The sequence below is a fragment of the Eumetopias jubatus genome, unplaced genomic scaffold (genome assembly GCF_037043125.1).
Source record: "Eumetopias jubatus isolate StellerSeaLion01/CBP00866 unplaced genomic scaffold, mEumJub1_p1.0 scaffold_4, whole genome shotgun sequence".
NCBI classification, from domain to species: Eukaryota; Metazoa; Chordata; class Mammalia; order Carnivora; family Otariidae; genus Eumetopias; species Eumetopias jubatus.
This window is the reverse complement of record NW_028274810.1, coordinates 22,486,087-22,498,494: the sequence shown is the minus strand read 5'-3', so window position 1 is coordinate 22,498,494 and position 12,408 is coordinate 22,486,087. Positions and strand designations below refer to the sequence as shown.

Here is a 12,408-nt window from a genome sequence, read left to right as displayed (position 1 = left end):
ACTGTAAAGAGAGTACACCAAGAACTTCATTATCTATGGTGTATCATATATAAAGAGAGCATTTGCTTATACCCTGAAGGGATGTAAGGGAGATTTTATATTCACTTCTCAAATCAAATGTCAGCCAGAATACCATTTTGAAATAGAAGTGACTCAGTGCAGTGAGCAGGCCCCAGGCATAAGTGTGAAGTAGCTAAGTTGCTCTTTGATGTCCTCCATCATTTCTGCTTTACTCTCTCCCCCCACTTTAACAGTACCCTTTCTTCCCACACTACCCTGTACTCATCTCTCTCTCTCTTCTTTTGTGTCAAATCTCCAGTATCCAGAAATGACCCCAAACCTACTCCCTCTAGAGGGTAGAAATGACTCAATTTGATTTTTCACTCATGAGACTTGGAATGTAATAAAAAGAAAAAAAGAAAAAAGGAATGAAGACTTAAATGCAGATTTTCATCCACCTGGGAGTTGGGTGGGAGGGTCTTCAAGGGTTGAGAGCTTCCTCGAGTCCCTGGAATCAGGTGGCATAGGTGAGCTGACTCACTCCTGTCATTTGATTTCTCAGCAGCATCTGACACACTGACAACCCCGCTTTCTATAAAACCCTCTTCCACCTTGGATTTTCTGTTATCATACTTTATGTCTCCCCCACTTCACCATCCAAAGCATCTCAGATTCCTCTGATGGATCCATCTCCATCAACCTCCTGTCAGAGATCAGTCTCAGACCTTCTTTTTACTTTCTTATAATGTCCCTCCAAGTTGCCTTGTCCATTCTCATGGCTTTTTTGCAGATGACCTGTAAATGTTTATGCTCAGTAGCCTGAGTTCTAGACTCATTCAAATGTCTAGTGGACATGTCCAACTTAAGATAGCTAAATCAAAACGCTTGCCTTTTCTAACACTTGTTTTGCTTCTCTACCAGTCTTTCTTGTCTCAATAGATGGCACCACCAAATGCCTGGTTTATGGCTTACACCCGAGATCTTAGAGTCATCTGTGATCCCTCTCTTTCTCTCTTCTCCTCTAGCCACTGCATCATCAAATCTTGTCAGTTCTACTACCTGAATGTATCTGAAATCCTTTGTCATATCTTGTCTCCTCTTTTGTCCCTTTTCCCACCCCACCAAATTCTTACTCAACTTAAAAGCAAAAGTGTAGTGGTTAAGAGTACATATTCTGGGGCACCTGGATGGCTCGGTTGGTTAAGAGTCTTGGGATCCCTGCTCAGTGGGGAGTCTGCTTCTCTCTCTCCCTTTGCCCCTCCCCCTGGCTTGTGTTCTCTCCCTCCCTCTCAAATAAATATTTTTTTTTTAAGAAAGAGTGCATACTCTGCAGTGATAGGACCTGGGTTCGAATCCTGACTCTGCCACTTACGATGTGAATTTAGGCAATTTATTTCAGTTTTCTATGTTGTAGTTGTTTCAGTTATAAATTGTAATAGCACATATTTTATAGAGTTATGATAATTAAATGAGGTTTTTTTTTTTCCTCTTGAAGTGTGTAGTTACTCCATTCTTGAAACCCTTCAGTGGTTTCCTATGTACTTGATATAAGATCCAAGCTCCAAACCAAAGCCTCTATGTCCCGAGTGGCCTGGCCCATTCTTCCACTCTGATCTCATCTCAGCTCACTTTCCTTCCCTCACTGTGATCCAGACGCACAGGTCTTCTCTCAGTTTCTCAGGCATGCCGAGCTCCTTGTTGCCTCAAGAAACTCTCATTTGCTGTTCCATCCGCCTAGAAGCTCTTCCAATGCTTGACTCCTTTGCTTGTTGCAGACTCAGCATAAATGGCACTCTTTTTAGCAACCTCTTCAGGCTACCCTATTTAAAGTAGGTCCCCTTTTTATTCTCCGCCACAGGTACCTTATTTGCTTCCTTTGTATCACTTAACTCACAATATTTAGTAACTTATTTGTCATTGTTTCCTGGTAGGAATTCCTACCAAAATGTAAGCCCTACCAAAATGTAAGGTCCTGTGAAGGCAGGACCATGACTGCTATGTTCATTGTTGGATCAATAGTGCCCACCTAACATAATACCTGGCATACAATAAGTGCTCACTATTTACTGAATAAGTGGAATGAACAACTGTTAAGCCAACCTTGACTTTCAGTAGAACTCAAGTGTAAGCCAGAATCCAAGTTCTGCAGGATAGATCAAATAGTATGCCAACAGGTACTGACCACCTGACCTGCTTTGTTGTTCGATGAAACAAGCAATACGGTGGAGCGTTGTTAGCTGGTGAAGGAGAAAGTGTCCTGGACACAAAACCAGAAGACTTGGGTTCAGTACAGGATCTGATACCAGCCAGCTCTGTAACCTTGAACAGGCTCTGGGCATCTCAGAAACCCACTTTCCTATTGGAGGATGAGAGTAATTGGAATAAGCAACCCTTTATTTTCCTCCAAGCACAAACATTCTGTTTTGGTTGCCACATTTTCTGTTCAAAAGAGATAAGATCAGTATACCATTTCATTTTTTTGTGGAAGAGATAAATCACATGCTGAGTTTTAGGGGAGTCAAAGAATTCTTAAAGGATGTTTGCACAGATTCTCACTGGGGGTATTTTAAATAGGTGGGAATTCATCCATTCAAAAATTATTTATTGACTACTGCATGCTCCCTGGAGTCGTGCTCACTGTACCTTGTCTGAAAGCAAAACTTTTTTTCCTGCCCTTTTCTTTGTTTCTATAGAGTACATGTGCGTGCGCGCACGCATGCGCGCGCATGCACACACACACACACACACACACACACTCATGTACACATACATCTTTAACCCTAAGCTTTTTACCCTTTTCTTCTTGTTCAGCAAAATCTTTTCTGAGTTATACAACCAGTTACTGGCAGTGGGACTTTATGACAAGACCTCCAGTTCAATGTTACTTATAATACATCCCAGGATGCTCTTCTTGATACATTCCCTAGACTAGACCTTAAAGATCATCAGTTTTAAACCTTTCTAAAGACTTTAATTTCTTCTCCTCTTTACTGAATGCCAAGTTTTTCCAGTGAGAACTTCAAGAGAGCCCAATTCAGTTCTGGATAAGTCCCGTGGTTAAACATTGGTCGTCAGATATTTGAATAGTTGATGCCCCTTCTCTCTACCTCATCCTGCCTTCTTGCAAGATTTGGGTTGGTATGAAACAACAACTGGCTCTAACTACCTGAGTAGTCTGAAAGCTATTTCCATAATAATATTTTGTCATTTCCTCTTTTCTTTTTTTCTTCTATTGGTTATGCTACCACACGGTTCTGAGTAAGTTTCCATTTCTTATGTTAAAGTGCTTTCTTGTGAGAGGCTGAAAATTTTCAACAGAATGGATGATATATTTTGAGGAGCTCTAAAATAAATATTGGGGCTGGAGAGACAATTAGAGCAGTGCCCCAGGTATTGTCAAAAGGAGGCTCTGTACCAAAAAGGCGAGCTCTTCATGTGCCATAAAGAAGCTAGCCAGGCCACATGTTCCTGCACACTCCTCACATCTAGGATTATATTAATTATTATCCTTATTCATTGCCAAGGGATTCACTTGGGTTGAGGAAACACTGATCGGTCACCAATAACTGATCGGTCCAGATACTCATTTTAGATATGGACAGCCAAGAATCAAAACCACTGGAGGAGAAACCAACAGCATGAAAGAGAGGCTCCAAAATGGAAACAAAAATGGAGAATCTAAATCCTGAGGAAATCAGATTAGTATAGGAAATAGGAATTTAATAAAATTCAATCTATGTGTCTCCAGAGAGATTTGAGAAGATTTTAAACTCATAAAATCAGAATAGTTGCAAAGAAATCCATTAGAGAACACTAAAGAGCTTTAGGAAATTTAAAACTTGATTTCCAAAGCATTCCATGTCCCTCAGTAAAATGGTTAAATGGCACAGCTGACAACTGAATTAGCAATGGAGAATAGCTCTATCCAATAGAAATATCATGCAAGGGGTACCTGGCTGGCTCAGGCATAATTACAGATTACTGTAAGAAAACTTTTATTTTCATTCTAATTGTTTGAATACTGGGTGTGTATTTTTTACTTATAGCACATCTCAATCCAGACCAGCCACATCTCAAGTGCTTGGTAGCCACTTGTGACTAGTGGTTACCATATTGGACAATAATAGATCTAGGAGGCTGAACTGAAAGCATTATCCCAGAACACACTAAAAGAAGTATGAGAGAAAAATTAAGCTACAAAAGGGATACGAATATTCTCTCAGGAATGAAGAAGAGTGAGTTAGAGGTGGTGGTAAAAGTTCAGGTGAGACAAGATGAGGATTTAGCAGTGAAGCAACAATAGAAATGGAGGTTGTTGGGAAGATATAGGAGCCCTTTGGGATAGAAACATGGGGTTTGCTGGCAGATTCGATATGGAAGATCAGGAAGAGGAAGACTGAGGCATAGTTCTTAGTTTTCAGCTTAAGCAATTTGATGACCAAAGGGATCTTGTTTTGAGGGGATACAACACAGAACATAGCCCAAAATTTGAACCATAAATACAGTCTGATCAATATTCTGCTAAGCCAATCTTTCCAGCACCACATGGTAAAGATTTTGCTGGACATAAGCAAACTTTCTTCTTACCTTCATCTATTGCAGTCTGAAAAATAATTTGTATATTTGTAAATTTAATTAAATTAGCAAAGAAAAGGAAAAGAATCTTGTCTCACTGTGAATACACTTGTTCAAATAAGTCTGTAAAAAGCATGAAAGTGAAGCATCAGAAACAACAGTGACTGATAATGGGGAGAGTTCAAACATGATTCCCCTTAGTCTATATTTCAAGGACTGAGAAATTTCCATCTTCTCCCACTCTCCTCCCTAGCACTTTTCTGGAAATAAGTGCTTTCTGTGTCTTTTTTTTTCATTCATCTTTTAAAATTTCATCATAGTTGACACCTGATGTTACATTGGTTCCAGTTGTACAACATAGTGATTCAACATCTCCATATGTTATGCTATGTTCACCGCAAGTGTGGTTCCCATTTCTCCCCATACAACACTATTATAATACCATTGACTATATTCTCTATGCTATGCCTTTTATTCCCATGACTTATTCATTCCACAACTGGATTTTTGCTTCAGTTCTTCACATTGTGCCTGCTTGTCAGAAACTAGTTACAGTTAAAAGAAGCCAATTCCTTGAAGTTCATTAGTAGGACAAATTTGCCATTGTTTTTTAAAAACACAAAGTATTAGTGAATTTGGTTTGATTACCTGAATATTCTTTATAATTAAAATATATAGAGATTGAAATCAACGCATGCATAAAGTTATATGGTTTACAACATGCTTTTCATATATAATCTCATCTAATCTTCATAATTGTCCTACAAAGTAGGTGTTATTATCAATTACTTTAATAGGTGAAGAAGCATATTTTGAAAGATGTGCTAACATGAGATAATGTCTATAGAGTACCTAACAGAATGGCACATAATGCATGCTGAATGCTATCTAATAATACTAATAGTAATAATAATAATAATAATGATATCAACTTGCTCAATGTCACATAAGTGGTGGTACCGAGATTTGAACTCAGGAATCCCCGATAATTTTGTGAGCAAATTAACTTGTCAAAATGAGTCTGTCTTTATTCATTTTTTATTATACAAGTAATGTACTTACACAGAGAATTTGATAGAGCAAAATAAGTCACTCACCCATAATTCTACCATTTCAATATAATAGGTATTATCACACAAAATGATTTTAGATTTGTAAAGGTTGCTTTAAAAAGTATTGCTGGTGCTTTAATTTGCCCTTTTTAGAACCCTTCTACTGAGTAGGAAAGAAAACACACTGTGTCTTTTATTTTAGAGTCTTCCAATAAATATCTAGATTATAGATCTAATCATTCTAAATAAGAGTTATTTTGGACATTAACCCTTTATCAGATATATGATTTGTAAATATTTTTTCCCATTCCATAAGTTGCCTTTTCACTTTGTTGATTGTTTTCTTTGCTGTGCAGAAGCTTTTAAGTTTGATGTAGTCCCACTTATTTATTTTTCTTTTTGTTGCCTGAGCTTTTAGTGTCAAGTCCAAAAAATCATTGCCAAGATCAATGTCAAGGAGCTATTCCCCTGTTTTCTTCTAGGAGTTTCACGGTTTCAAGCCTTATGTTTAAATCTTTTAAATTTTAAGTTGATTTTTGGTATATGGTGTAAGATAAAGGTACAGTTGCATTCTTTTGCATGTGGATATCCAACCTCCCAATATAATTTATAGAAAAGACTATCCTTTCCCCATTGCATATGGTTGGTTCCCTTGTCATGGATTGGTTGACTGTATATGTGTGGGTTTATTTCTGCGGTCTATTCTGTTTCATTGATCTATGAGTCTGTTTTTTTTTTTTTTAAAGATTATTTATTTATCTGGCAGAAATAGAGCGAGCACAAGCAGGGGGAATGGCAGGCAGAGGGAGAGGGAGAAACAGGCTCCCCGAGGAATAGGAAGCCCGATGCGGGGCTTGATCCCAGGACCTTGGGATCATGACCTGAGCCAAAGGCAGATGCTTAACTGACTGAGCCACCCAGGTGCCCCTCTATGAGTCTATTTTTATGCCAAAACCACATTGTTTTGATTCCTATAGCTTTATAATATAGTTTGAAATTAAGAGGTATGATGCCTTCTTCTTTCTAAAGATTGCTTTGCCTATTTGAGGTATTTTGTGATTTCATGCAAATTTTAGTATTTTTGTCCTGTTTTTGTGAAAAATGCTATTGGCGTTTTGATGGGGATCACATTAAATCTGTAGATAGATCAGTTCAGTAGTATAGACATTTTAACAAAATTAATTCTTCCAATCTACCAGTTTGGGATGTCATTCTATTTCTTTGTGTCTTCTTCAATTTCTTTCATTCATATCTTTTTTTTAAAGATTCATTCACTTATTTGAGAGAGAGTGAGAGAGAGTGCATGGGGAGAGTGCGAGGGAGAGGGAGGGAAGCAGACTCCCCACTGAGTGCAGAGCGTGACATGGGGCTCCATCCCATGATGGTGAGATCATGACCTGAGCTGAAATCAAGAGTTGGACGCTTAACCAGGTGTCTCTCATTCATGTCTTATAATTTTTAGTGTACATATCTTTCTTTATAACCCAATCAAACAACTTCATTAAAAGACAGGCAAAGAGGGGTGCCTGGGTGGCTCAGTTGTTAAGCGTCTGCCTTCGGCTCAGGTCATGATCCCAGGGTCCTGGGATCGAGCCCCACATTGGGCTCCCTGCTTGACGGGAAGCCTTCTTCTCCCTCTCCCACTCCCCCTGCTTGTGTTCCCTCTCTCACTGTGTCTCTCTCTGTCAAATAAATAAATAAAATCTTTAAAAAAAAAGATGGGCAAAGAATATGAAAAGAGATTTTTCCATAGATTTTCCCAATGCATATATGAAAAGATGTTCAAAATCACTAATCATCAGAGAAATGGAAATCAGGACCACAATGAGATATCACCTCACACCTGTTAGGATGACTTTTATCAAAAGGATAAGAGATAACCAGTGTGGGTGAGGGAGTGGAAAAAAAGAACCCTTCTACACTGTTGGTGGGAATGTAAATTGGTAGAGCCATTATGGAAAACAATATGGAGATTCTTAAAAAAATTAAAAGTGGAACTACTAGGCAATCAAGCAATCCCACTACTGTGTATATATACAAAGAAATTGAAACCAGGGTCTCAAGGAGATATCTGCACTCCATGTTCATTTCACTATGATTCACAATAGCCAAGATATGGAAACAACCTACAACGTAAGTGTCTGTTCATGAATGAATAAGAAAATGTAGTGTATGTATACACGATGGAATATTATTCAACTATAAAAAAGAAGGAAATCCTGTCATTTGTGACAACATGGATGAACCTCAAAGACATTACGTTAAAATGGAATAAGTGAGGCAGAGAAAGAAAAATATTGTATGATCTCACTTCTCTGTGGAATGTAAAAAGTCAAATTCATGAAACTAAAGAGTAGTTACCAGGGACTGGAGGATGGGGAAACTGGTAGTTGGTCAAAGGGTACAAACTTTCACCCAAAACCACAAATAATCCAGTTAAGAAATAGGGAGAAGACATGAACAGACATTTTTCCAAAAAAGACATACAGATGGCTTCATTTAGCCATGAAAAGATGCTCAACATCTCTCTCATCATCAGGGAAATACAAATCAATACTTCAATGAGATACTGCCTCACACCTGTCAGAATGGCTAAAATTAACAACAGAGGAAACAACAGATGTTGGTGAGGATGTGGAGAAAGGGGAACCCTCTTACACTGCTGGTGGGAATGCAAACTGGGGCAGCCACTCTGGAAAACAGTATGGAGGATCCTCAAAAAGTTAAAAATAGAACTACCTTATGACTCAGCAATTGCACTACTAGGTATTTACCCAAAGGATACAAAAATAATTATTTGAAAGGGCACACGCACCCCAAGGTTTATAGCAGCATTATCGACAATAGTCAAATTACGGAAAGAGCTGAAATGTTCATCAACTGATGAATGGATAAAGAAGATGTGGTGTATATATGCAATGGGATATTACTTGGCCATCAAAAGGAATGAAATCTTGCCATTTGCAATGAAGTGGATGGAGCTAGAGTATATTATGCTAAATGAAATAAGTCAGTCAGAGAAAGAGAAATACTGTATGATTTCACTCATATGTGGAATTTAAGAAACAAAACAGATGAACACAGGGAAAGAGGGGGTTAAAAGAGAGGGAAGCAAACCATATAAGAGACTGTCAACCATAGAGAAAAAACTGAGGGTTGCTGTAGGGGAAGTGGGCAGGGGGATGGGCAAAATGGGTGATGGGGATTAAGGAGGGCACTTGTGATGAGTACTGGATGTTACATGTAAGTGATGAATCACTAAATTCTACTCCTGAAACTAATTTACACTATATGTTGCCTAACTAGAATTTAAATAAAAACTTAAAAAATTTTAAAGAATAAAATAAAATTACCCTAAACAAGTAAAAAAAAAAAGGTACAAACTTCCAATTATAAGAGGAATAAATTCTGAGGGTCTAAAGTACAGCATGGTGACTATAGTTAAAAATACTGTAATGAGGGCTTTTGTGTGTTACCCAGGGAAGGATCCATACAGCATTGTTTTGTGTTCCCATCATAACTTAAAGGGCAATTTTCACAATGTCCAGAGCCCTTGATGTCCTGCAAATGAAGGAGAAGGATGTCCTCACATTCCCTACAGCAGGAACCCACTTAGGGGGCACCGACCTTGACTTCCAAATGCAACAGTACATCTACAAAAGGGAAAGTGATGGTATCTACATCAGAAATCTGAAGAGAACCTGGGAGAAGCTTCTGCTGGCAGCTCATGCCATGGTTGCCGCTGAAAACCTGGCTGATGTCGGTATCATCATCCAGGAATACTGGCCAGGAGCTGTGCTGAAGTTTGCTGCCGGAACCACTCCTACTGCCAGCCACTTCACTCCTGGAACCTTCACTACCCAGATCCAGGCAGCCTTCCGGGAGCCGAGACTGCTGGTGGTTACTGAGCCCAGGGCTGACCACCAGCCTCTTACAGAGGCGTCTTATCTTAACCTGCCTATCATCGCTCTGGGTAACAGACTCTCCTCTGCACTACGTGGACATTGCCATCCCTTGCAACAACAAGGGAGCTCACTCAGTGGGCCTGGGAAGTTCCATGCATGCGTGGCACCATCTCCCGTGAGCACCCATGGGAGGTCATGCCTGATCTCTACTTCCACAGAGATCCTGAAGAGATTGAAAAGGAAGGGCAGGTCACTGCTGAGAATTCTGTGACCGAGGAGGACTTTCAGGGTGAATGGACTGTTCCATTTCCTGAGTTCACTGCTATTCAACCTGAAGTCACAGACTGGCCTGACGGCGTGCAGGTGCCCTCTGTGCCTATTCAGCAGTTCCCCACTGAGGACTGGAGCGTCCAGCTGGCGGTAGAAGACTGGTCTGCAGCTCCTACTGCTCAGGCCACAGAATGTGTGGGAACAACCAGAGTGGTCTTCCTCTTCAACAAAGGCAAACAAAGTGGAAAGAAGGTTGATGGAAAATAAACAGTTCTTTTAAAAAAAAAATACTGTATCGTGGGCCTCAGTCGGTTAAGCATAGAACTCTTGGTCATCCTGCAGGTCATGATCTCAGGATCATGAGATCGAGCCCCCCATGGGTCACTGCGCTGGGTGTGGAACCTGCTTGGGATTCTCTCTCTCTCTCCCTGTCTCTCTCTGACCCTCCTCATACTCTCTCTCTAAAAATAAATAAATAAATAAATAAATAAATAAATAAATAAATAATAAAATATATTATAATGTGTACTTGAAATTTGCTAAGAGAGTAGATCTAAAGTGTTTTCACTGTATCAAAATAAATAAAAATAGTAGCTATGTGAGGTGATGAATGTGTTAATTAACTTTATTATAGTAATCATTTCACAATGAATACACATTACAGAGTACACTTACATATATATTTTTTGTCAATTATGCCTCAGTAAAGCTGTAAAAAAATTTAAAAATAAAAAGATGACAAAAAAGAAAGAATTGTTATGAATGGAAAGGTTTGTCATTATAAGGAGAAAAGTGTAAACATGTTGGTAGTTGTGGTTATGGAAACACTGAAAGCTTAATTTAATTGAAGTGCGATATTAATTTATCTAGTGGAGATAAATACAGCGTTATGATGAACAATCTATCTTTTCTATTTGTTTTTTGATTAGAATTATATTGTCACAGTGGGTATTGGGGGGAGATGTTTATCAATTTTCCCCCCTCATATACATACTGTTAATGTAAGTGAGAGTTTACTCATCCCCACCCATAACTCTACTCCTTGCTTTCCTCCCCCAAATAATACTTAGCATTGACTGAAAAATAACTTTATCCATTTAGACTTACCTTTAGCTTTAAATGATAGGCATTAAAAATCTAATTAAAGATTTAATTAAAATGTGACTTTACTAAGCTCTATGAGATGGATTTCTAAACTTCAAGAATAATATTAGGGTCTTCAGTTCATCAAAGAGAATAAGCATGCTCATGAGACTTTCCAGAAGAAAAAATAATTTAACAAGCACTGTGTAACTATTATCTTATTTTGACTTCTATCCCTCAACATTTCTTGTTATCCTTCTTCAATAGCTTCCTAATTATCTTATGTCCATTCCCTCTATCCAAAGCCATCTTCCATACAGATCATTCCATTGGAGGGATCTTTTTTTTAATTAAAGATTTTTATTTATTTATTTGAGAGAGAGCATGAGGGGGGGGAGGGTCAGAGGGAGAAACAGACTCCCTGCTGAGCAGGGAGCCCGATGTGGGACTCGATCCTGGGACTCCAGGATCATAACCTGAGCCGAAGGCAGACGCTTACCCGACTGAGCCACCCAGGTGCCCCCATCAGAGGGATCTTTTAAGAACACAAATTTGATTGTATTATTCTCCAACCTGTGCCCTTAATATCCTTCAAAAGCTCCCTGCTACCCCCAGAATAAGTCTGAACGTTTTGTCATGGCATACAGGGTCCTTCATGGTCTAGAGTCTGCCTATTCCCTCAACCTTATGCCTTTTTGTTTCACACTGTACATTCACAATGGATTCAGCCACATCAGCAGCCTGAAGTTCCTAAAGTATGCTATTATTTTGATATATTTCTTTGCCTTTGCATCTGCTGTTCCCTTCTCCTGAAACACTTTTCCAGGGTAAGTTTCTCATCCTTTGAAAAACAGCTTGTACATTGCCTGCTGGTTACCTCTCATGACAGACCCTACTATGCTGTGGTTTCACCACACCCTACTTCCTTTTCCCTCTGGAATCAGTTAAAATGCTTTCCCAGGCTCCATCAAAGTTCTGATTGTGAACTTGTGTTCTGATGGAACCTGACCCCTACAATCTCCTGGATAATACTCTATTGTCTCCCTAGTTTCCAATCTTCTGACAGACGCAAAGGATTCAGTGGAGGACTCCGAGGTCCTAGGGGACAGTGGAGCCACTAGATTGAGCAAGCCTGCTCACCAGTTGGGCCATCCGACTAGGAACACCCGTGAGGACTACAGCCTGAGCAAAGAATAAACCTTTATTGTGTGAGGTCCCAGAAGCTTCGGGGTTGTTTGTTATTGCCATTATCCCACAGCAAATAATACACCTCCCTTCATGCCCCCTTTCCTCTGAAGACCCTATCATTTGGACAAAGTTAAGTGTGAATAAAGCACCCCTCTTCAGACCCAGGCTAGGATTGGTTTATTGATCTAAATAAGAAAGAAAATTTCTTGCATCATAAAGTTCACATTCAAGTTGGGAAGACAGATAATAAATATTTAACAAAAACTTGACGTGTACTTTCAGGCCATGATAGTGCTGTGAAGCAAGGTGAATTTGGGGGAGGGAATGGAGAATGA

General features: G+C 39.2%; 1 pseudogene; it reads left to right on the top strand.

Moving 5' to 3' along the window:
• The first annotated feature begins 9,167 nt into the window (after positions 1–9,167).
• On the top strand, positions 9,168–10,069 carry LOC114208087 (small ribosomal subunit protein uS2 pseudogene; annotated as a pseudogene).
• Positions 10,070–12,408: the final 2,339 nt, after the last annotated feature.